Genomic DNA, 22819 nt, shown 5'->3' with positions numbered 1-22819 from the left:
TACACTTAGAAAATGTCATGAAAAATTAAATTGTGATACATTATAAGAATAGTGAAAGAAATGGGGGATAAAATCCAATTTATGAAACTTTGAATAATTAACATTAAAATCCAAGTTAGTGCTCCACTAACTTGGATATTGGGACCCTTATCACAGCCTTGGGACAGCAGATAGCACTCACCATCATCTTCTTCATCATCCCATTTTACTTTGCCAAAATGAATTCCACCATGGAAATCACCATGGCCACCCCACATGCAACCTCCATGGGTGCATGATCAAGCTATCCTTTCCACTTCATTCCTTCATTAAAGCTTGCCTACTCACCTTGGGGAAGATATTGGCAATAAGAAAAGCAAGATTTGGTGAAGTTTTGATAAGCTTCAAAAGTGGTAAGTGTCCAAAACCTCTCCCCTGCTTTAGTAAACCTTGTGTTTAGGTTGAGGTGAGTATTTTGGTGAAGAGAAACGAAAGAAATAGTGAGAAATGGACTTGTCCATTTTTGGCAGCCATGAACCTTTGTTGAGCTTGAGTTATTTTTACTTCTAATGAATGGAAATGAAGGTTAATAAATTCAAATGAAAGTTGTAGTAAGTTTGTATCTAAGTATGTGCATGTAGTGTTTGAATTAAGGGTGTGAAATGGAACTTTGATACCTTGAGCAAACTGTCATGTGTGGCAGCCCCTAATAGCATGAATTTGTGTGTGAACATGTAGTTATTAATGATATATGCTAATGTTAAATTGTGGGCAGCAAGTGTAAGTGATATTGAAGTATGATTATGTTGAAGTGTATGTGTAATATTGACATTGAGATGTGTTAAATTTTGGTGGAAGTGAATGTTGAATTAATGGTGAATTGTGTGTGTCACACCCTACCCCTCTGTAAGGCATAACATGATCCCGTAGTATACCTAATGAATTACCAACTCCGTCTACTGATAATCCATTAAATATACTATAAGGGATTTTAAAAACTTTTCTTACTTCTTTTACAGTGGTGAGCACTATTTACAGGTGTTAAAAACTTTTGTGAACTGAAGTGAAACAGCTAACTCATTTGGATTATTTGGAATTTCTGTAAAAACTTTGGCAGAGTGCCATCTGTATTTTGGATAAAACAGTTCTTCAGAAAACCTGTAAAAAGCACTTCAATATATTTTCCAAATCTCAAATCCAACATTTTTCTCAACCCAACATATTTCTCAACTCAAATCTGCAGTGATTTTTCAAAGACTGAGATAAAGAAATATAATACAATTTTTTTACAAGTCAAAATATCTCATAATTTACTTTACAATTTCAATGTACAACTTTTATTTACAACTGCTCAAAACTAAAAACAATATGTACATACAGTGAACATACATTACATTACAAAATACAAAATACTGGTATACTCATTATACCCGGTAGTCTCTCGCTGGAGGTACTAGCAGCCTAGTCTGCTGCCCTGTCGGTCTGTCTATCTACGACAGCAATAAAAAGCTATCACTGAGACAATGTCTCAGTGGTGCACAATATTAATAAAATACAATTTAAATCACAATTCATAAGTCATGTAAACAGTGGATACTTAAAACCATAGTTAATTTCAAGACAATAATTGTCAATCAGAATTTAAACTCCATTTCTCAATATCACAATAAATTTTAATAAGTCAAATCATGGTTGAATTCAAAAGACAGTATATGTCAATAAGAGTTTAAATTCATTTCACAATCTCACAATACATATCAATAAATCACACACAGCTTTAATCATGTTCCCAAGTCAATTCATCCCAAAAGCCGATGGCTAATGAGGTATTCAATTCATCCCAAAAGTCAATGACTAATGAGGAATAACATAGCTAGCTAGCAAAAATATGAGTACTCATTCTATTCGTCCTCAGCAGGCACACACCTCAACACTTCAGCCAGAGAGGGAATTCATTCATCCCACTAGACAAGCTAGCGAGGAATACAATCAATGTACATGATAGCTGTGGTTTCAAACCAATTACAGTGCTTTTCAATCAATAAGTATCCATCAAATATCATTCAAACCATTTTTCACAATTTCACAATTTAAAACAATAATATGCAAATAGTCATAATTTATTTCAATTGAAAATAATTCAAAAGAAATAGCTGTTGTGCACAAACCTCTAATAACTGTCTCCGGGTCTGGACCCAGTATTTCCTTCCCTTTTCCTGAGTCTTTGGTAACTGAGAAACACAATTTGAAGTGTTTCAGTACTAAATTAAACTGTTTCTAACGATAATGTTCGATAAGTAATTCACTGAACTCAATTATTCACTGAATACCTTTATTTGCTTAATCACCTAATATACCGACCCTCGATGCGTTTTAGGTAAATTAGGGTGTAGTGTCATTAATATGTCACATTCGATAATGTTTTAGGATTGGTATGTGTTACCAAGCTCAATTCTATGTATATTGCGTTTTCTTGCATTTCATTGCAAATTGCTAGATTTCGGGATACTCCTTTGACCTAGCCGGACGACCTAGTTCCTTCGGTTTTCGGGTTTCGGTCAAAACTACAAACTTGTAGATCTATGTCTTATGGAATGCGGGGAAAAATTTTAGGTCAATCCGAGTTAAGTAGACCAAGTTATGTTCATTATACTATTGCTGGTCAAATGGCATAAAATTAGGTCAATTTTAGGTCAATTTGGTCAACTTTGGTTCGGCCAGTTTTTGGACCCGAACTTGTGCAAGCTTTTTGACTTGCTTCTGGTCATTTCTGGGTTTTGGTGTCTTCATAAGACTTGTAGGTATGGGTCTTAACTATTCATGGTTAAACTTTCAGGTCAATTGGACCTGTTTTGAGTGAGTTATGGCCAAAACACTAACTGCTGCCCAATTGGTCAGTTTTCAGGTTTCAATTGCACTTAATCCGAATTGGTTATTTTTCATGTCACCTTGCAAGCAGAATTTTGGTATGCTTTCTCAATGAAAGTTGGCACATTTTGTGCCTAGTTTCACCTCCAATTGGTCTCATACCAATTGAGGTTACACAATTAAAGTTATTGACTAAAATGCATACTGCCCTTAACTACCATGCTTAAACACACATCAATTACACATGTACCTTACTATATGTTCACTTCCCTTACCATTCCTGTTTTGGTTCATTACCAAAACCATATCCCACTTTACATTAACATCACTTTGGGCAGATTACAAACATCCTTAATACACCAATTAAAGCTCACATTTACAAAGTCTAAATACAATCACATACACACCTAAACATCACTAATTCTTACATACACTTTACACAATCAATCTTTACACATATCCATCAATTCTCAAGGTCAATATTCTGCCAATACCTTCATGAACATATACATTTATCCAAGAACCTCAAGGCTGCCAAAAATTTCCTCAACACCAAGGTATCCCACAATTCATCAATTTCCATCCAAGTGCAAAAATCACTATATACATATGAAGTAATTTATTAGGATATTAAATCACCATAACCAACAACATTTCTCATCAAATATATACACAATTATTTCATCAATTACATGACTCCATGGCTGTCCAAAATGATCATCTTAATAACTCTTCAAACTTAAAAATTTTCTTCACAAATTCAACACCCATGACATGCACACAAAGTTTAACAAAGCTATCTTCAAAAATCCTAACTTACCTTATAGTTGGAACTTGTTAAACCTTGATTAAACTTCTTAAATTTGGTATCAAACTCTTCCTTGTGATGTGTAGAAATTTTTCATGAAGGAACCTAAGTGATTGGAGTTGAAATGGAGGAGTTAGGAGAGCTTGATGAAAACGGCCATGGAGGGTTCTTCACCTCTTCATTTCGGCATGGATGAGGAACCTTGGGGAAGATGAAGTTTCTGCTAGTTTAGTGGAGTTACAGCTGCCCCTCTTTGTTTTATTTTAATCCCTTAGTGACCCACTCACAATTTTAAATCATATAATATGTTAAATTCCTACTTATTCCACATTAAACTCTTAATTTTTGTTATTTACTTTAGGTACCACCAAATTAATTTTTCATTTTATTTTCTAAGTGTAATATTATTTATTTTTAATGGACATTTAGGTCAAAAGACAATTCGGGATGTCGATTGACCATAATGCCCCTGTTCGAGTTGCATTCCCGTTTTTTCGGTAACACCGGGTTTTGTCTGTTTTTCGATTTCTCACTTTTCTTTGTACTAATTATTTAATTTTTATTTGATCTTTCTAATGATATTTATTCTTCAATAAGGGTCTATTTAAGTCCTAAATATGTTTTCCAGGGTTCCCCGCAGTACAGGGTTAGTCAACGGTCCACGCCGTGACTTCCCGGTGCGGTCACCCATCGCTAGTGTTCTCGGCTCGCTTAACTTGGTTACATTTCTTTGCTATTATTTTTCCTTTGTTTTTCTTGTATTTTATTTTCTTGTATTTCATTATTTTATGTCTCCTCACTCATAACGAAGTGTAGTTCTAGGCATCCTAGCTGTCCGGACAACAGTTCTGACGATGAGAACGCACTCTAGAACTTAGGGGTGTTACAATTCTCCCCCCCTTAAATAAATTTCGTCCACGAAATTTTACCCAATAGCCATCTTACAATAGTCATACGTTTATTTTCTCCTCTCTATATGATCGTATAATCTTTTTTTTTTTTCTCAAATTTGTATAAGACTTTTAATAATCTAATACAATGTTTAATTTGTTTGGATAACACCAATCTCCTTTTACTATTATGCTGTCTAATATTTTGGTTCACATTGCTTCTTGAATGGCCCTTGAGGTCATGTTAGAATCATTCATCAGTCATTGGTCCTCTGACCATTCTGGTCCATAGTCTTCCTCACATTCTTAATATTTCTTTGTTATATATGAATCAACTATTCAAATCTCTACTTCCATAACTCTTTTTATCTGTCAATATTTTATAACTTACTTTCTTTTGTACTGAACTATAACCTTTCGATATTCTAACTTTTGAGTTTTAGATCCCTAAGTAGGATTTTCAAACTTATTTCTAACAATTAAATTATGTCCTAGCATAACTACACAAAAACAGATGCCATTGGCAACTATCCTCATCTAGGTGTACTATCAGGTAGTACGTAGCTCTACACAATAATCTCAAGTTAGTACTATAATCCACAGTTTACAGTATAAACAATCAAGAACATTGCATAGTTACTACAATACATCCCAATAGATCAAACTATCCTATCCTTTATCCTTTTCGAATTCACTGATATCCGAACTTATTCTGATTACAATATCCATTAACAATTACTAATAGTAACATCTCTGCCTTCATCTAGAGCAATTCTATTACTGTAACTTACTTTTACGTCCTCTTGCTTTACATTAAATAAGCTCGCCAATTAGCTTTATAATTTATGGTGTGTCAGGAAATACTTTTTTGTTGATAAACTCTTACAAAACTAATTTCACTTATTATCACAATCCCTATCCTAAAGGACTAATCACTAATGCATCAAAATTTATTTCCCTGACCTCCTGTCCTAGCGGACTTGTTACTAGGACCTCAAAGTCCATTTTTGTACATGAAACAACAATGCAATCAATGATGCTAGCACTCACATAAAAATGGGTAGAACCCGGATCAAATAACACAAACACATCTTGGTTAAAAGTTGATAAGGTACCAGCCACAACGTCAGATGTCTCGGCCTCTTCCCTCTGTCTCATTGCATAGACTCTGACCGGAGCACTATCTTGCTCTGAATGTTTTACCGTGCCTTGGCTGCCTGCTGGGTTACCTCTACCCCTGCCTCTACCTCTGCTAGGTGGTTGTGAGCTTCTGGTGACAGGGCTCTGAACTGACCCTTCTGCAGTAGTAGGAGGTGGCCAACTCTGCGACTACTGGTGTAGTCTTTGGAAAAGTGTCCTGTGCCTCCACAGTTATAACAGGCTCCAATAGCCTTATAGCATATCCCACCATGATTTTTTCCACAAGTTTCACATTGGCGGGCAGGGTAGGAACTTCTGGTACTCTGCTGACCAGATAGGGGAGGTCTCTGTCCTGAATATCTTCCCCTACCAGACTTCTTGCCACCTCTGCTGTGTCCCTCATAGTTCTTCCTCTTTCCAGTGGGACCACTGGAACTCTGTTCTACTGATTTTCCCTCTTTCTCTGTCTTCTCTGATTTCTTTCTCTCATGAGCAGTTTCAGACTCAATTCTTTCTAACTCTAGAGCTTGAGAAATAAGTTCAGAGAAGTTAGTGTGTTTGAAGCCGACTACTTGTAGTCTGATACTGGGCTTCAAGCCCGTTTCAAACCTCTTGCATCTCTCCCTGCTGGTAGCAAGTAAACTTACTGCATAATGGCTCAGGCGGGAAAATTCTCTTTCATACTCAGCTACTGATCTGCTCCCCTGTTTCAAACTTAGCAATTCTTGTAACTTCTGGTATACATAAGCATCAGGGACATATTTCTATCTTAATTCCCTGAGAAAGTCATTCCAGGTCAGCACTGCAGGTTCTACCAGACTGTGGGGAATGGTTTTCCACCAGTCATAAGCATCCCCCTGTAGTAAGGACACTGAGTATTCAAATCTGAGCTCCTCTGTACAATGTAGCTTCTTGAACACCCTATCCATCCTCTCTAACCATTGTTCAGCTTCTAGAGGATCTACTGTCCCCTTAAACTCTGTAGCCGCATACTTCATCAATTTGTCATACTGCCTAGTAGGAGACTGTGGTTGTACCACTGGTGTCTGTATTGGGACTTGAGTAGGCACATTACCAGCCATTTGTTGAAACATTGCAGCCATCTCTTGGCGAGCGAAGCAGAAATCGCAGATGCTGCAGTAGTGCAGCTGAACAACTGACATTATGTAGGGCTGGGGCATCCCTTTGCACCTCAGCCTCAATAGATTGATCGACTGAATGATCACCCTCTTTCATAGTCAATGCGAGGATTTTAGCTTTCCTGAACAATTAATACAAGGAGATTTCCTCCCGTTAGTGCATATTTATAATGTAATGTACTGTATGTATCAAACAATGATATTGAGCAGTTGTACTATGAAGAAAGAATATTCAAGTAACAGGTGAAAACAGAATTTAAAAACTTTGCTCTGATACCACTAAAACATGTCACACCCTACCCCTCTGTAAGGCATAACATGATCCCGTAGTATACCTAATGAATTACCAACTCCGTCTACTGATAATCCATTAAATATACTACAAGGGATTTTAAAAACTTTTCTTACTTCTTTTACAGTGGTGAGCACTATTTACAGGTGTTAAAAACTTTTGTGAACTGAAGTGAAACAGCTAACTCATTTGGATTATTTGGAATTTCTGTAAAAATTTTGGCAGAGTGCCATCTGTATTTTGGATAAAATAGTTCTTCAGAAAACCTGTAAAAAGCACTTCAATATATTTTCCAAATCTCAAATCCAACATTTTTCTCAACACAACATATTTCTCAACTCAAATCTGCAGTGATTTTTCAAAGACTGAGATAAAGAAATATAATACAATTTTTTTACAAGTCAAAATATCTCATAATTTACTTTACAATTTCAATGTACAACTTTTATTTACAACTGCTCAAAACTAAAAACAATATGTACATACAGTGAACATACATTACATTACAAAATATAAAATACTGGTATACTCATTATACCCGGTAGTCTCTCACTGGAGGTACTAGCAGCCTAGTCTGCTGCCTTGTCGGTCTGTCTACCTGCGACAGCAAGAAAAAGCTATCGCTGAGATAATGTCTCAGTGGTGCACAACATTAATCAAATACAATTTAAATCACAATTCATAAGTCATGTAAACAGTGGATACTTAAAACCATAGTTAATTTCAAGACAATAATTGTCAATCAGAATTTAAACTCCATTTCTCAATATCACAATAAATTTTAATAAGTCAAATCATGGTTGAATTCAAAAGACAGTATATGTCAATAAGAGTTTAAATTCATTTCACAATCTCACAATACATATCAATAAATCACACACAGCTTTAATCATGTTCCCAAGTCAATTCATCCCAAAAGCTGATGGCTAATGAGGTATTCAATTCATCCCAAAAGTCAATGACTAATGAGGAATAACATAGCTAGCTAGCAAAAATATGAGTACTCATTCTATTCGTCCTCAGCAGGCACACACCTCAACACTTCAGCCAGAGAGGGAATTCAATTCATCCCACTAGATAAGCTAGCGAGGAATACAATCAATGTACATGATAGCTGTGGTTTCAAACCAATTACAGTGCTTTTCAATCAATAAGTATCCATCAAATATCATTCAAACCATTTTTCACAATTTCACAATTTAAAACAATAATATGCAAATAGTCATAATTTATTTCAATTGAAAATAATTCAAAAGAAATAGCTGTTGTGCACAAACCTCGATAATCGCTCTGTCCGGAATCGATTTCCTTCCCTTTTCCTGAGTCTTTGGTAACTGAGAAACACAATTTGAAGTGTTTCAGTACTAAATTAAACTGCTTCTAACGATAATGTTCGATAAGTAATTCACTGAATTCAATTATTCACTGAATACCTTTATTTGCTTAATCACCTAATATACCGACCCTCGATGCGTTTTAGGTAAATTAGGGTGTAGTGTCATTAATATGTCACATTCGATAATGTTTTAGGATTGGTACGTGTTACCAAACTCAATTCTATGTATATTGCGTTTTCTTGCATTTCATTGCAAATTGCTGGATTTCGGGATACTAGTTTGACCTAGCCGGACGACCTAGTTCCCTCCGTTTTCGGGTTTCGGTCAAAACTACAAACTTGTAGACCTATGTGTTATGGAGCGCGGGGCAAAATTTTAGGTCAATCCGAGTTAAGTAGACCAAGTTATGGTCATTATACTATTGCTGGTCAAATGGCATCAAATTAGGTCAATTTTAGGTCAATTTGGTCAACTTTGGTTCGGCCAGTTTTTGGACCCGAACTTGTGCAAGCTTTTTGACTTGCTTCTGGTCATTTCTGGGTTTTGGTGTCTTCATAAGACTTGTAGGTACGGGTCTTAGCTATTCATGGTTAAAAGTTCAGGTCAATTGGACCTGTTTTGAGTGAGTTATGGCCTAAACACTAACTGCTGCCCAATTGGTCAGTTTTCAGGTTTCAATTGCACTTAATCCGAATTGGTCATTTTTCATGTCACCTTGCAAGCAGAATTTCGGTATGCTTTCTCAATGAAAGTTGGCACATTTTGTGCCTAGTTTCACCTCCAATTAGTCTCATACCAATTGAGGTTACACAATTAAAGTTATTGACTAAAATGCATACTGCCCTTAACTACCATGCTTAAACACACATCAATTACACATGTACCTTACTATATGTTCACTTCCCTTACCATTCCTGTTTTGGTTCATTACCAAAACCATATCCCACTTTACATTAACATCACTTTGGGCAGATTACAAACATCCTTAATACACCAATTAAAGCTCACATTTACAAAGTCTAAATGCAATCACATACACACCTAAACATCACTAATTCTTACATACACTTTACACAATCAATCTTTACACATATCCATCAATTCTCAAGGTCAATATTCTGCCAATACCTTCATGAACATATACATTTATCCAAGAACCTCAAGGCTGCCAAAAATTTCCTCAACACCAAGGTATCCCACAATTCATCAATTTCCATCCAAGTGCAAAAATCACTATATACATATGAAGTAATTTATTAGGATATTAAATCACCATAACCAACAACATTTCTCATCAAATATATACACAATTATTTCATCAATTACATGACTCCATGGCTGTCCAAAATGAACATCTTAGTAACTCTTCAAACTTAAAAATTTTCTTCACAAATTCTACACCCATAACATGCACACAAAGTTTAACAAAGCTATCTTCAAAAATGCTAACTTACCTTATAGTTGGAACTTGTTAAACCTTGATTAAACTTCTTAAATTTGGTATCAAACTCTTCCTTGTGATGTGTAGACAATTTTTCATGAAGGAACCTAAGTGATTGGAGTTGAAATGGAGGAGTTAGGAGAGCTTGATGAAAACGGCCATGGAGGGTTCTTCACCTCTTCATTTCGGCATGGATGAGGAACCTTGGGGAAGATGAAGTTTCTGCTGGTTTAGTGGAGTTACAGCTGCCCCTCTTTGTTTTATTTTAATCCTTTAGTGACCCACTCACAATTTTAAATCATATAATATGTTAAATTCCTACTTATTCCACATTAAACTCTTAATTTTTGTTATTTACTTTAGGTACCACCAAATTAATTTTTCATTTTATTTTCTAAGTGTAATATTATTTATTTTTAATGAAAATTGAGGTCAAAAGACAATTTGGGATGTCAATTGACCATAACGCCCCTGTTCGGGTTGCATTCCCGATTTTTCGGTAACACCGGGTTTTGTCTGTTTTTCGATTTCTCACTTTTCTTTGTACTAATTATTTAATTTTTCTTTGATATTTCTAATGATATTTATTCTTCAATAAGGATCTATTTAAGTCCTAAAAATGTTTTCCAGGGTTCCCCGCAGTCCAGGGTTAGTCAATGGTCCACGCCGTGACTTCCCGGTGCGGTCACCCGTTCTCGGCTCGCTTAACTTGGTTACATTTCTTTGCTATTATTTTTCCTTTGTTTTTCTTGTATTTTATTTTCTTGTATTTCATTATTTTATGTCTCGTCACTCATAACGAAGTGTAGTTCTAGGCATCCTAGCTGTCCGGACAACACTGGTCACCGGAATAGTAGAACGCACTACCGAACTTAGGGGTGTTACAGTGTGCATTGAGCACTTGAATATTCTGCCCAAAATTATTGCTGGAATTGTGTACAATATATATATGGAAGTATTATTGATTGAATATTGAAGAAATGCGGAGGAGAAGGAATATCAAATTGGAAGTGTATGTGCTTTGTGCAGGTTGTATGTGAAGGCAGTATATAAATTAGGCCATAAGTGCCAAACTATGAACCCAATTGGTATGAAGCCAATAGGGGGTAAAACTAGACACCAAATAGGCCAACTTTCATGTAGAAATTTTGCCAAAATTATGCCTAGAAACTGACCTTAAAAATTACCAAATCCGGATTAGCAACCTTGCAACCCAGATTTTTGACCATATGAACAGTAGTCCTTTGGATGACCATAACTCACTCAAAACAGGTCCAATTGACCTGAAATTTTTACCATGGTTAGTTTAGAGGTAGATCTACAATTCTTATGAAGAAACCAAAGCCCATAAATAGCCAGAACCAAGTCAAATGGCTTGCACAAGTTCGGGTACAAAAACTGTCGAACAAAAATTGACCTAAAATTGACCAAATTGACCTAAAATTGACCAAATTTTGCACTAAAAATGCAATCTGTCCAGTTTTAGTAAATTGACCATATCTTGGTCTATACAACTCAGAATGACCTGAAAAATTGCCCTGCGTGCAATAAGACATAGAGTTACAATTTTTCTTCTTTGACCAGAAGCTAAAAACCAAGGGAAATAGGACTTTAAGCTAGACCAATCCAGCACACAAAATTTGAGAATTTGACATTTTGCATGCAATGATGCTTGAAGCATTTTGGCAATGAATGCCAACTTGTAAAAATGGTAAATTGCACTATATTGGCAGCATATTGAGATATAAATTGTGACATATTGATTCTAGAAACAACTTTTCCATATTACCTAAAAAGGTCAACATATGTATTGACTTGTGAATTATATAATAGTTAGTAAACTCCAAAAATTGAAGAATTAAATAATTAATTAATAATGTGCCCTAGTTTGCCTAGTTGACTAGTATGGATAGGTTGGCATACCAATAGGATTCTGACAGCTGTTCTGTAAATGCTTTATGCCATACTGTGTTTTTACAGCTTATTATGCCGCACTGTGACTTTAATAGCCTACAGCTATACATATTGTGTATTTATTTTTGGCTTATCGCCAGATTGACTACATGGCTTTTTAGCCACTCTATTTGCACACCGGGAGACACTTTGTGACCGATGGTGTGATGGCCCGAGGTACTAGGTACCCAGTGCCAGTATATTCATTTATCCAGTCTGGTCAGTATATAGGCTACACGGGCAGTAATTCAAGTATTATTAAATTCAAATACCTAAATCCAGTCTACTGACATACAGCACCATCAAAAAAATTCGTAAACACTTTATTTACTTTATTTTAGTGTATATTTCTTTATATTTGGCACCACTAAGCAAAATTGCTTAGCGCGTTGCTTTTGTAACGCGTAGGTATTGGAGACACAGCTCGGGAGCCCAGCAGACCTACGTCCGGGTGAGACATCAGATCTGCACAGGAGTCCAAAGTCATCTGCACTGCATTGCATACATGGTAGGACTTAGGATATCTTGTATTTTGTACTTTTGTTGTATATTTGAAATTCAACCCTATATTTTGTAATTTTATGAAAGCTCTAAAGTTTATAATATTTTGTACATATTAAATGACATGGAGATTTTTTATATATATTTAAATTATTATGGACTATATTATGGAACTGTTTAATGACTGTAAAAGTCTATTGACTTTACTGAGAAATAGAGACTGTGAAATATTTGAGATTTTGATATCATCAGATTAAACTGTTTTCAACAGGTTTGGAAGGACAGTTTGTCCTAAATATAGACGGCACCTTGCCAAATTTTTATTACCAATCTTGAAACACTGATTTTATCAAAGTATGACAATAGTATCAGCATGATATGAATATTACATAAAAGACTTCTTAAAATCAAATTGAGTTCAAGACATGAAATAATCATAGAATAGGTGTTCCGGCACGCCGTGTAGCATGCCTTGCTCGGCTATACTGTAGACGGGTGAGGGGTGTTACAATAAATCATTTAGGCTTGATTTAATGGTGAAATAATTAATTATGTGCTCTTTAAACTAGTGTCATGCATATTTCAAAACTTTGTTTAATCTATCAGGGCACTTTATAATATGTAGATGCATAAATTGGGGCAAATAAAATCTTGAACTTGAAAATTGCTCCTCTATTTTAGTTAAGCAAACTAACCAGGGGTCTTCATGAACCCATGTCGATTCTCAGGCCAAAAGCTAGCTAGGATATGAGCAAGGTACTTCTCTGAAGGTGACGGTTAAAAAAAAAAAAACTATGATAAGAGAGAAGTACCAATTTCAAATATAAAATAAAAAAAAAGGGCATTCCTACCTCCCCTAAGATTTGCAAAGAGCTATAATTGTTTTGCTTTGATAAATTTGTGACACCCCTTACCCGTCTACAGTGTAGCCGAGCAAGTTATGCCACTCAGTGTGCTGGAGCACCAATTTATATTTCTATTAAAATTTATCCCTTTATAATTCATTTATTTTCAATTTTGATAAATCTGAATTTATTTGTAAATTTTATAGAAAATCCGGCAGAGTGCCGGCTGTAAATTGGAAAAACAGTTCTTCTGAACCTGTTTAAAAACACTTCCAAAATAATTCCCAAATCTAAACTCCATTATACACATTGAAGTCAATCTCAAACTTTCAATCTCAAATCACAATACTATTTTCAAAACATTTCTGTTCACTTCATCACTAGAAGCATATTCACAAATCATTCTCAACATATCATTTATCAACATACAAAATGCAGAAAGTCTTAATAATATGAAATTTCATATATTTACATTAATACATAATTACAGGAGTTGATAGTTATAATCCAAATTAATACAAAATGCCAAAATACAAAATACTCCCAAAATCCTATGTCCTACCATATGCACTGCAGGTGTGAGGTGACTCGGGACTCCGGTTGCAAATCTGAAGGCTCACCCACTCTGATGTCTGCTGGGCTCACTAGTTAGGTCTCTAGTACCTGCGCGTGGCAAAAGCGACGAGCTAAGCAATTCTGCTTAGTGGTGACAATATAAAATAATATAAAATAACATAAAATGAAACAAATATGCAGAGTGTGTGTTTACATTTTTTTGGTAGACTTAACTTCTGATATTAATTTCATTATTATTTGATTAAACTCTGGTAAGGTTTATTATCATTGCCCGAGTAACCCATACTAATTGACTGGACTAGATAAATGGGTAAACTGGCACTGGGTACTAAGTACCTCAGACCATCACACCATCAGTCACATTATGTCTCCCGGCGTGCAACAGAACAGCTAATAAGCTGTAATAATTATCAGGGTCAAAACCAAAGTATATTAACTCAATAACATAGCCAAAGGCTATTATGTCACGGAATGGCATGGGAAAGCCATGAAACACAGAATGGCATGAAGCCATATGCAGTACTGCTAACAAAACCCTATTGGCATGCCAAGCTATCCAAACCAATCTTGCTAGGTATACTAGGGCATATTACATTTTTAAGTTTTACAATTTTTTGAATTTCAAGTTTTGGTGTTACTATTCACTTCATTAATCAGTCAAAATGTTGACTTTTGCATAGGCAATAGGTACATTTGTTTTAATACTCCCAACATACCATATTTTGCATTCAAATTTTGTTGGTATTGGTTGCCAATACCATTTCTAAGCTTAATGTTAAGTAAGCAAAATTTTCAGTTTTCATGCCTCATCTTTACTGTTTTATTAGTCATTTTTGCAGCGGGAATTTGGCAAAATGATCAACATGAAAGTTGTTTCTTATTTTGTCTAGTTGAATTTCCCTTTTCAAATCACTCCATTTGGAGTTTTGTAGCTCAAGTTATGGTCTAGAAACTACAACTGGCCGGATTGGAATTTTTCTGGACTGACCATATCTATAGTGCAGTGAACAGTGACTGTAACTCCCTTGTTGGATAGGTTCTGGTTCTAATTTGGGGTAGGTTTCTTCATGAAAGTTGTTGGTCTATATCCTGTCTTGTTTCTGGTAAAATTTCAGGTCAATTGGACCGTTCAACATTGAGTTATGGCCAAATGAACAATCACTGTTCATTTGGTCATTCTGCAGAAATAGCCTGCAGGTCACCCGGATTTGAGCAAGCTTTTGGTCCACTTGGTTTGGTTTTATGGGCATGGTTTCTTCACCAAAGTTGTGCCATTATGTGTCTAGTTTCATGTCCAATTGGCCTTACACCAATTGAACCTTTACAATTCAAGTTATGGCTGTCCAAACCTGTTGGACTCAAGTCCAAATTCTGCAAGTCACTCCATTCTGCAGGTCCCTTTCATGGCAGCCACACCAAGCCCAATCCCATCACTCAACACACTTCATTTTTAATTTAAATAGAACTAAATGGTCACTAATTGACCATTAAAATCTATTTTCATCATCACATGGTGAAAATCCCATTTTTCCACCCCAAACCCTAACCCTAACATCTTAAACATTACCCCACATGCATTTTCACTTCATTTCATTAATCCACTTAGTAAATACATGTTCTGGGCAGCCATGATGGTCTTTTAATTTCATTAAACTCACCACAAACAAACCCTAACCATGGCTGCCATGAATTTAGGGTTTCCATCCAAATGGTATTCAACAAATTTTTCTTTGCAATTTATACATATTCAAAGTTGTTAACATGAATTTAAAGAAAAATTCATGGTTAGGTCACTAACCTTTGTTGGAGAGTTTCCCTAGCTTAGAAAACTTCTTGATTTTCCTTTCTTTTTGCTGCCCAAAGTTTCCTCAAGGTGCTAGGTTAATATTTTGTGAAGAAGGCTAGGGTTTTGGAGTGAGATTTGGTGAGGTTGGGAGCTTGGGCGCGCTTTAATGGAGTTTTTCCTTCCTCTCTCTCTCTCTCCACGTTTTTGGCTGCCCCAAAGGTTGAAGAAGTCTGATTTTTTTTGCTCCATTTCCAGCCCATTTGTCTCTTTTAAGTGAACTTATGCCATGTGTCAACATTGGGTTGGTTGAGAGACTTTTAATGACATCATTATGATGTCATAATTTCAATTTCTTCCATTTTTCCATCCTTTTTTTTGTCTAATTAATTTCAATTAAATTTTTAATAATATTTATTCATATTTTATGTTATATAAATTATTTATTTAACTAGACAAGTTGGCCCAAAACTCATCTCTGAAGACGAAATGACCAAAATGCCCTCCGTTTAGCTTAACGGGCCAAAATTGTCTTTACCGATTGAAAAAAATTTTCTAAGCATTTTCTTGGCATTCTAATATCATAAGAACCTTAATAACCCTTCTCTGGGGTCCCAAGAATTATTTTATAATTTTTTCTAATTTTTTTTTAATTAATTTAAATTTTTTTTTAATTTTTTTTATTAATTATTTGAGTTAATTTTTGGTTCCTCACTTTAGTTTAAATATTTTTTCGAACATTCTAGCTGTCCGGACCGACACTGGTCACTGGAATAGTAGACTGTACGGACTAGCTAAAATGAGGATGTTATAACTCTTCGTCCTCGAAATTTACCTGATGCAAACAGTTGAGGGAACTGTTGCCTCATTATCTCTTCACTTTCCCAAGTTGCCTCTTCAGTGTTGTGGTGCCTCCAAAGCACTTTCACCAGTGGAATTTGTTTATTTCTCAGTTCCTTCACTTCCCGAGCTAGGATTTGCATAGGTTCTTCTGTATACCTCAAGTCCGGTTGGATTTCAATCTCTTCCATGGAAATGACATGTGAAGGATCTGAGCGATATCTTCTCAGCATAGAAACATGGAATACATTGTGTATTTTATCCAGTTCTGGTGGTAAAGCTAGCCGATAAGCCACTGGTCCCACACGTTCAATGACTTCATATGGGCAAATGAACCTAGGGCTTAACTTACCCTTTCTCCCAAACCTCAATACTTTCTTCCACGGCAAGACTTTGAGAAACACTTTGTCGCCAATTGCATATTCTATCTCTTTTCTCTTCAAGTCGGCATAAGATTTCCGTCTATCTGAGGCAACCTTCAGGTTAGCTTTGATTATCTTCACTTTTTCCTCAGTCTGTTTCACCAGGTCTGGTCCTACCAGCTTATCTTCACCCAATTCAGTCCAACACACTGGGGTTTTACATTTCCTTCCATACAGTGCTTCATACGAGGCCATTTGGATCCTAGCTTGGTAGCTATTATTGTATGCAAATTCTGCCAGTGGGAGGTATCTATCCCAACTCCCCTCAAACTCAATGACACAACTCCTTAGCATATCCTCCAGGATCTGGATTACTCATTCTGACTGTCCATCTGTCTGGGGATGAAAAGCCGTGCTAAAGCGGAGTTGTGTGCCCAAGGCTTCTTGCAACATTTTCCAGAATCTCGATGTAAACCTTGGGTCTCGGTCAGATATGATGGAAAGTGGGTTTCCATGTAGTCTAACTATCTCACTAATATACAATTCTGCTAGCTTCTCCAATGAGTAGTCATTCCTAACTGGCAGAAAATGTGCTGACTTTGTCAATCTATCCACTATCACCCACACTGTATCATGCTTCCTTTGGGTGAGAGGTAGACCACTAACAAAATCCATAGTAACGCGGTCCCATTTCCATTCAGGTATGCTTATAGGTTGTAGCAATCCTAATGGAACTTGATGTTCTGCTTTAACTTGCTGACATGTCAAACACTTAGTCACATAGTCAGCTATATCCCTCTTCATACCAGGCCACCAATAATGAGGCTTCAAATCATTATACATTTTTGTGCTTCCCGGGTGCATAGCATAAACACTAGTGTGTGCTTCTTTCAGAATACCAATCTTCAGTTCCCCATCATCTGGTACACACACTCTTCCTCTGTAGTGCAGACACCCATCTACTTTCACCTCATAATCAGTTTCCTTCTCCTCTGGAATTTTACCCACAATGGCCATTAGTTTTTCATCTGCCCTCTGCCTATCTTGTATCTGCTGTAGCAAGGTTGGCCTTACTTGCAACTCAGCCAAAATAGCTCCATCTTGAGCTAAGGACAGACAGGCATTGAGTGATCTTAAAGCTGTGATGGACTTCCTACTCAAAGCATCAGCAACTACATTTGCCTTCCCAGGATGATAATCTATCACACAATCATAGTCCTTTAGAAACTCAATCCATCGCCTCTGTCTAAGATTGAGCTCCTTCTGGGTTGGCAAATATTTTAGACTCTTGTGGTCTGTATAGATGTAGCATTTTTCGCCATATAAATAATGCCTCCATATCTTCAGTGCGAAGATAATTGCTACTAACACCAGGTCATGAGTAGGGTAGTTCTGTTCATGTGGCCTTAACTGCCTAGAAGCATAGGCGACCACTTTCCCCTCTTGCATCCATACACACCCTAGCCCATTATGTGAGGCATTACTGTAGACCACAAAGTCTTTTCCCGACACTGGCTGCGTTAACACTGGTGCTTTTGTCAACATAGCCTTCAGCCTCTCAAAACTGGCTTGGCACTTGTCGTTCCAGCCAAATTTCACATTCTTGTGCAACAACTTGGTCATTGGAGCAACTATAAGAGAGAACCCCTTCACAAATCTTTTGTAATACCCAGCTAGCCCCAAGAAACTTCTGACCTCTGTTGTATTTCTAGGAGGCTTCCATTCCATCACTGCTTCTATCTTTTTGGGATCCACTCTAATCCCCTCAGCTGACACTATGTGTCCAAGGAATGCAATCTCATTCAACCAAAAGTCACACTTGGACAACTTAGCATACAGCTCCTTTTCTCTCAAGGTTTGTAGAACAATCCTCAAATGTTCATCATGTTCTTCCCTAGTCTTGGAATACACCAGAATATCATCAATAAAGACCACTACAAACCGATCTAAGTATGAATGGAAGATAAGGTTTATAAGGTCCATAAATGCTGCTGGTGCATTTGTTAACCCAAACGGCATCACTAGAAATTCATAGTGCCCATATCGGGTTCTAAATGCAGTTTTTTAACACATCTGCATCCTTTACCCTCAACTGATGATACCCTGATCTGAGGTCAATTTTTGAAAATACACCGACTCCCTTCAACTGATCAAACAGATCGTCAATTCTGGGCAATGGATATTTATTCTTCACAGTTACTTTATTCAACTGCCGGTAATCAATACACAATCTCAAAGTTCCATCATTTTTCTTCACAAACAGCACCGGAGCTCCCCATGGTGACACACTGGGGCGTATGAGCCCCTTATCAAGCAACTTTTGCAACTGAGTTTTCAACTCCCTCAATTTAGTGGGTGCCATCCTATAAGGAGCAATGGAAATGGGTGTTGTACCCGGCATTATCTCAATAGCAAACTCGACTTCCCTTTCTGGTGGTAAACCAGGCAACTCTTCAGGAAATACATCTGGGAAGTCTCTTACTGTGGGTATATCATTCAGGTTTGGCTTAGCTTGCCTAGTATCAACCACGTGTGCTAGGTAAGCTTCACAACCTTTTCTCATCATTCTTCTTGCAACTGTAGCTGAGATAACATTGGAAAGGAAATCTGTCCTTTCACCCACAACAGTGATCTCATTACCCTCAGAAGTTTTCAGAGAAATTCTCTTCAATTTACAATCAACTATTGCCTGATGACGTGACAATCAGTCCATTCCCAAAATCACGTCAAACTCGTGGAAGGGCAATTCAATTAGGTCTGCCAAGAATTCATACCCCTGAATCCTCAACGGGCAACCTTTATACACCTTATTCACTATCACACTGTGGCCTAGTGGATTTGTGACCAGAATGCCTTGATCACTCTCCTCTACTGGAACTCCCCTCTCTATGGGTAGTTTGATGCAAATGTAGGAATCAATGGATCCTGGATCCACCAATGCAAGTACAGAAGTGTTGTAGAGGGAAAACATACCCCTGATGACATCCAGGGCATCTTGCTCCTCTTGAGCTCTGATGGCATAAGCCCTAGCTGGTATTCTAGTGTCTAGCCTCTCAGTTGACTCGGATGTAGGCCTCAGTGATGGACCAGCTACCTCAGGTTTACCAGGCTTCCTACCCCTTTGTGGTTCAAGAGCAGGTCTGTCAGTTTGTGTTGGAGCAACAGTAGTAGTCCTCTTTAGACAATTCTTGATCTGGTGTTCTGTCGATCCATGATGCATGCATTTTATATCATCATTTAGGTGTAATTTTTGCACATAATTTACCCTTGTTCATAGCCATTATTATAGATATTAGTATATATTTAGTCAATTTTGCAATTTTCACATTTCTTAGTTTAATTTTTGGAATTTATTTGTTTTGTAGGGTAAATTTGGAGAAATTTGATGTATTTTGATCAGAGTAGCCATTTGGAGGAGATTAAAGTCGAATTGCAAAAAATTTTGAAGTTGAGTAAAAAAATGGCTGAGAGTGACACAACCTGCAGCACAACCGAATTACCTTATGTCGCAGGTTGTGTCGATCGTCAGATATTCAGGCCGAGAGCTACACAACCCGCGACACAACCCACGACACAACCGACTCGGCTTATGTCATTTTTACTGGAAATGGTTGACGTGGCATTTCCGTTACTCTGGCTTTTTACCTCACTTTCTCTGGAACCTTCCCCCTTTTTACCCATTCTAGGGTAGTCCCCTCACCTATATAAAGTCTCATTTATCATTTTCTTTCCATAGAGAGCAAGGGAGGCATTTTTGGAAGGATAGAAAGAGAGAAAGAGATGAGCTCGTTCTGCATTTTTCCAGCAGCAGCAAGGATCACGTTTCTGCACTTTTCTGCAGCAAATCCTTCTGCATTTTTATGGGTTTTTCTACCCCTTAGCTTACATTTCCATTATTTCTTCATTTATACATTTGGGTTTGTCTTAAAACTATGAATAGTGAGTAGTTGATTGAGATTCTAGAGATGGGTTTGTAAATATTGATTTGTATTGTGGTTTTGAACTGATTTAGCCATTTAAATGGGATTTGTTACATTTTGATTTATTGCTTGTGAGCTTGTTGCCTTGCTTGATGAATGGGCCCTCATTAAGTTAAGCTTTAATCCTTAATAGATGGACTGAAAAGTGAATATTAGGGATAGATAATCTTGCAATAAACTTTATTTTCTTGGTGTTAGAGATAAGCTAAGAGGATTAAGGGGAACTTTCCAGAAATCAATTAGAGCTTTAAATGGGTTTTTGTTAGGTTTGAAATACCATGAAAACAGGGTTTGATTTAATGAAAACCAACTTTGAGATGCTTGAAAAAGGTTTCAAAAATTTAAGAATTGATTTCCCTCAAAATTGCAATTCTCATGTGTTTGGCTAAATTAGGGATAAACCACATACAAACAATATTAGACACAATCTCTAGAATCACTTTAATTTTTATTAAATTTAGATTTAATTCCTCTCAATTTCATAAATAGAAATTTCAAATTAATTTTTGGTAATCTAGTTTAATTAATTTTAGTTAATTGTTTGATTTAGTTTTAATTCCTCAAATACCAATTTTAATTCCAAATTTCATTTTACATCTTTAATTTTTGTCATTCTAATTAGCTTATACTTTTATTTCCAATTTAAGCACAATTCCCTGTGGGATCGATATCATTTTTTTTAAAACTATACTACTGTGACCCATGCACTTGCGGACAAACCGTATCAAGTTTTTGGCGCCGTTGCCGGGGAATTGTTTGTTTTTAAGTTGGATTTTAATTGTTTTAAGCTAATTAGAATTTTTATTTTCTTTTATTTTCACTACTGTTCCTTGTGTTTTTCAAGTACTTTTCTTGTTTATGAGACGATCGAAAAGCACAAGTGACACTGAATTGTTGTTCAACCCAGAAATTGAAAAATTCTATCGAGCTAACAAAAAGGAATACAAGAGAAGAAAGGAAGCAGAAAAAGAAGAACAACAAAGATTTGAGCAAGAGGAGACAATTGAAAATATGGAGAATCAAAATAGAGCTATTGGTGGAAACAATGGAGGAAATGAGCAAAACGGGCAAAATGTAGTTGTTAATCAAAATGATCCTCAAAGAAGATCCATGTTAGATTATGCTTTTCCTAGATGTGCAGATGTGAGAGATAACAGACCTATTATTAGAGCTAATCAATTTGAGTTAAAGACTGGTTTAATTCAAATGGTTCAGAATTCACAATTTGGAGGTAGTCCACTTGAAAATCCTCATTCTCATTTGAAGAAATTTTTGATGATATGTGGCACACAAAGGCAGCCTGGAGTTTCAGATGAAGTGATTCGGCTCACCTTATTTCCATTTTCTCTTTGGGATTCAGCATTGGAGTGGTATGACTCACTTCCACAAGCTATTATAGCTACTTGGGAGCAGCTATCTCAAGCTTTTCTATCTCAGTTTTTCCCACCTGGGAAGACCACTCATTTGAGGAATTTGATGGTAGCTTTTAAGCCAAGAGATGATGAAACTTTGTATGAATCTTGGATGAGATTTAAGGAGCTTGAAAGGCAATGTCCTCATCATGAAATACCCAAATGGATGATTGTTCAGAATTTCTACACCAGAGTTACTCCAGCCATAAGAAACACAATTGATTCACAAGCAGGAGGAGATTTCATGAGAATGACAAGTGAAGAATGCTATGATTTATTAGAGAAGATTGCTCATAATACCCATTTATGGGGAAATCCTAGAGCACTTGAGCCAAAGAAGGCTGGGATTTATGAACTTGACTCAGTTAGCTACATGAATGCAAGATTTGATCAGTTGACTCAGCTTCTTAGTGATTTTTGCACAAAGGCAACAACCTCAACTCCTACAACTGTGCAACAAGTTGCCTACACAGATGGAACCCAAAGTTGTGGAGTTGATTACTCTTCTTATGGTGATGATTATTTGCAAGAACAAGCTGCTTATGCAGGAGGTTATCAACAGAAACCTACGGGAAATTCTTACTCTAATGTGAATAACTCAACATGGAGACCACAAGCAACTTTTGCTCAACAAAGTCAAAGCTCAAATTATCCTCATAACCAGCAGTTTATG

At 36.5% G+C, this 22819-nt stretch overlaps 1 non-coding gene across 1 annotated transcript; it reads right to left on the bottom strand.

The window, feature by feature from the left end:
• Positions 1–22195: 22195 nt before the first annotated feature.
• LOC131181209 (small nucleolar RNA R71) lies at positions 22196–22302 on the bottom strand. Its single transcript, XR_009149837.1, has one exon. It is a non-coding gene; the product is annotated as a small nucleolar RNA R71 (small nucleolar RNA).
• Between the last annotated feature and the right edge of the window lie 517 nt (positions 22303–22819).

This window comes from Hevea brasiliensis, chromosome 6, assembly GCF_030052815.1.
Source record: "Hevea brasiliensis isolate MT/VB/25A 57/8 chromosome 6, ASM3005281v1, whole genome shotgun sequence".
NCBI lineage: Eukaryota > Viridiplantae > Streptophyta > Magnoliopsida > Malpighiales > Euphorbiaceae > Hevea > Hevea brasiliensis.
Note: the sequence above shows the minus strand (reverse complement) of the source record. Positions and strands in the feature narration are given on the sequence as shown.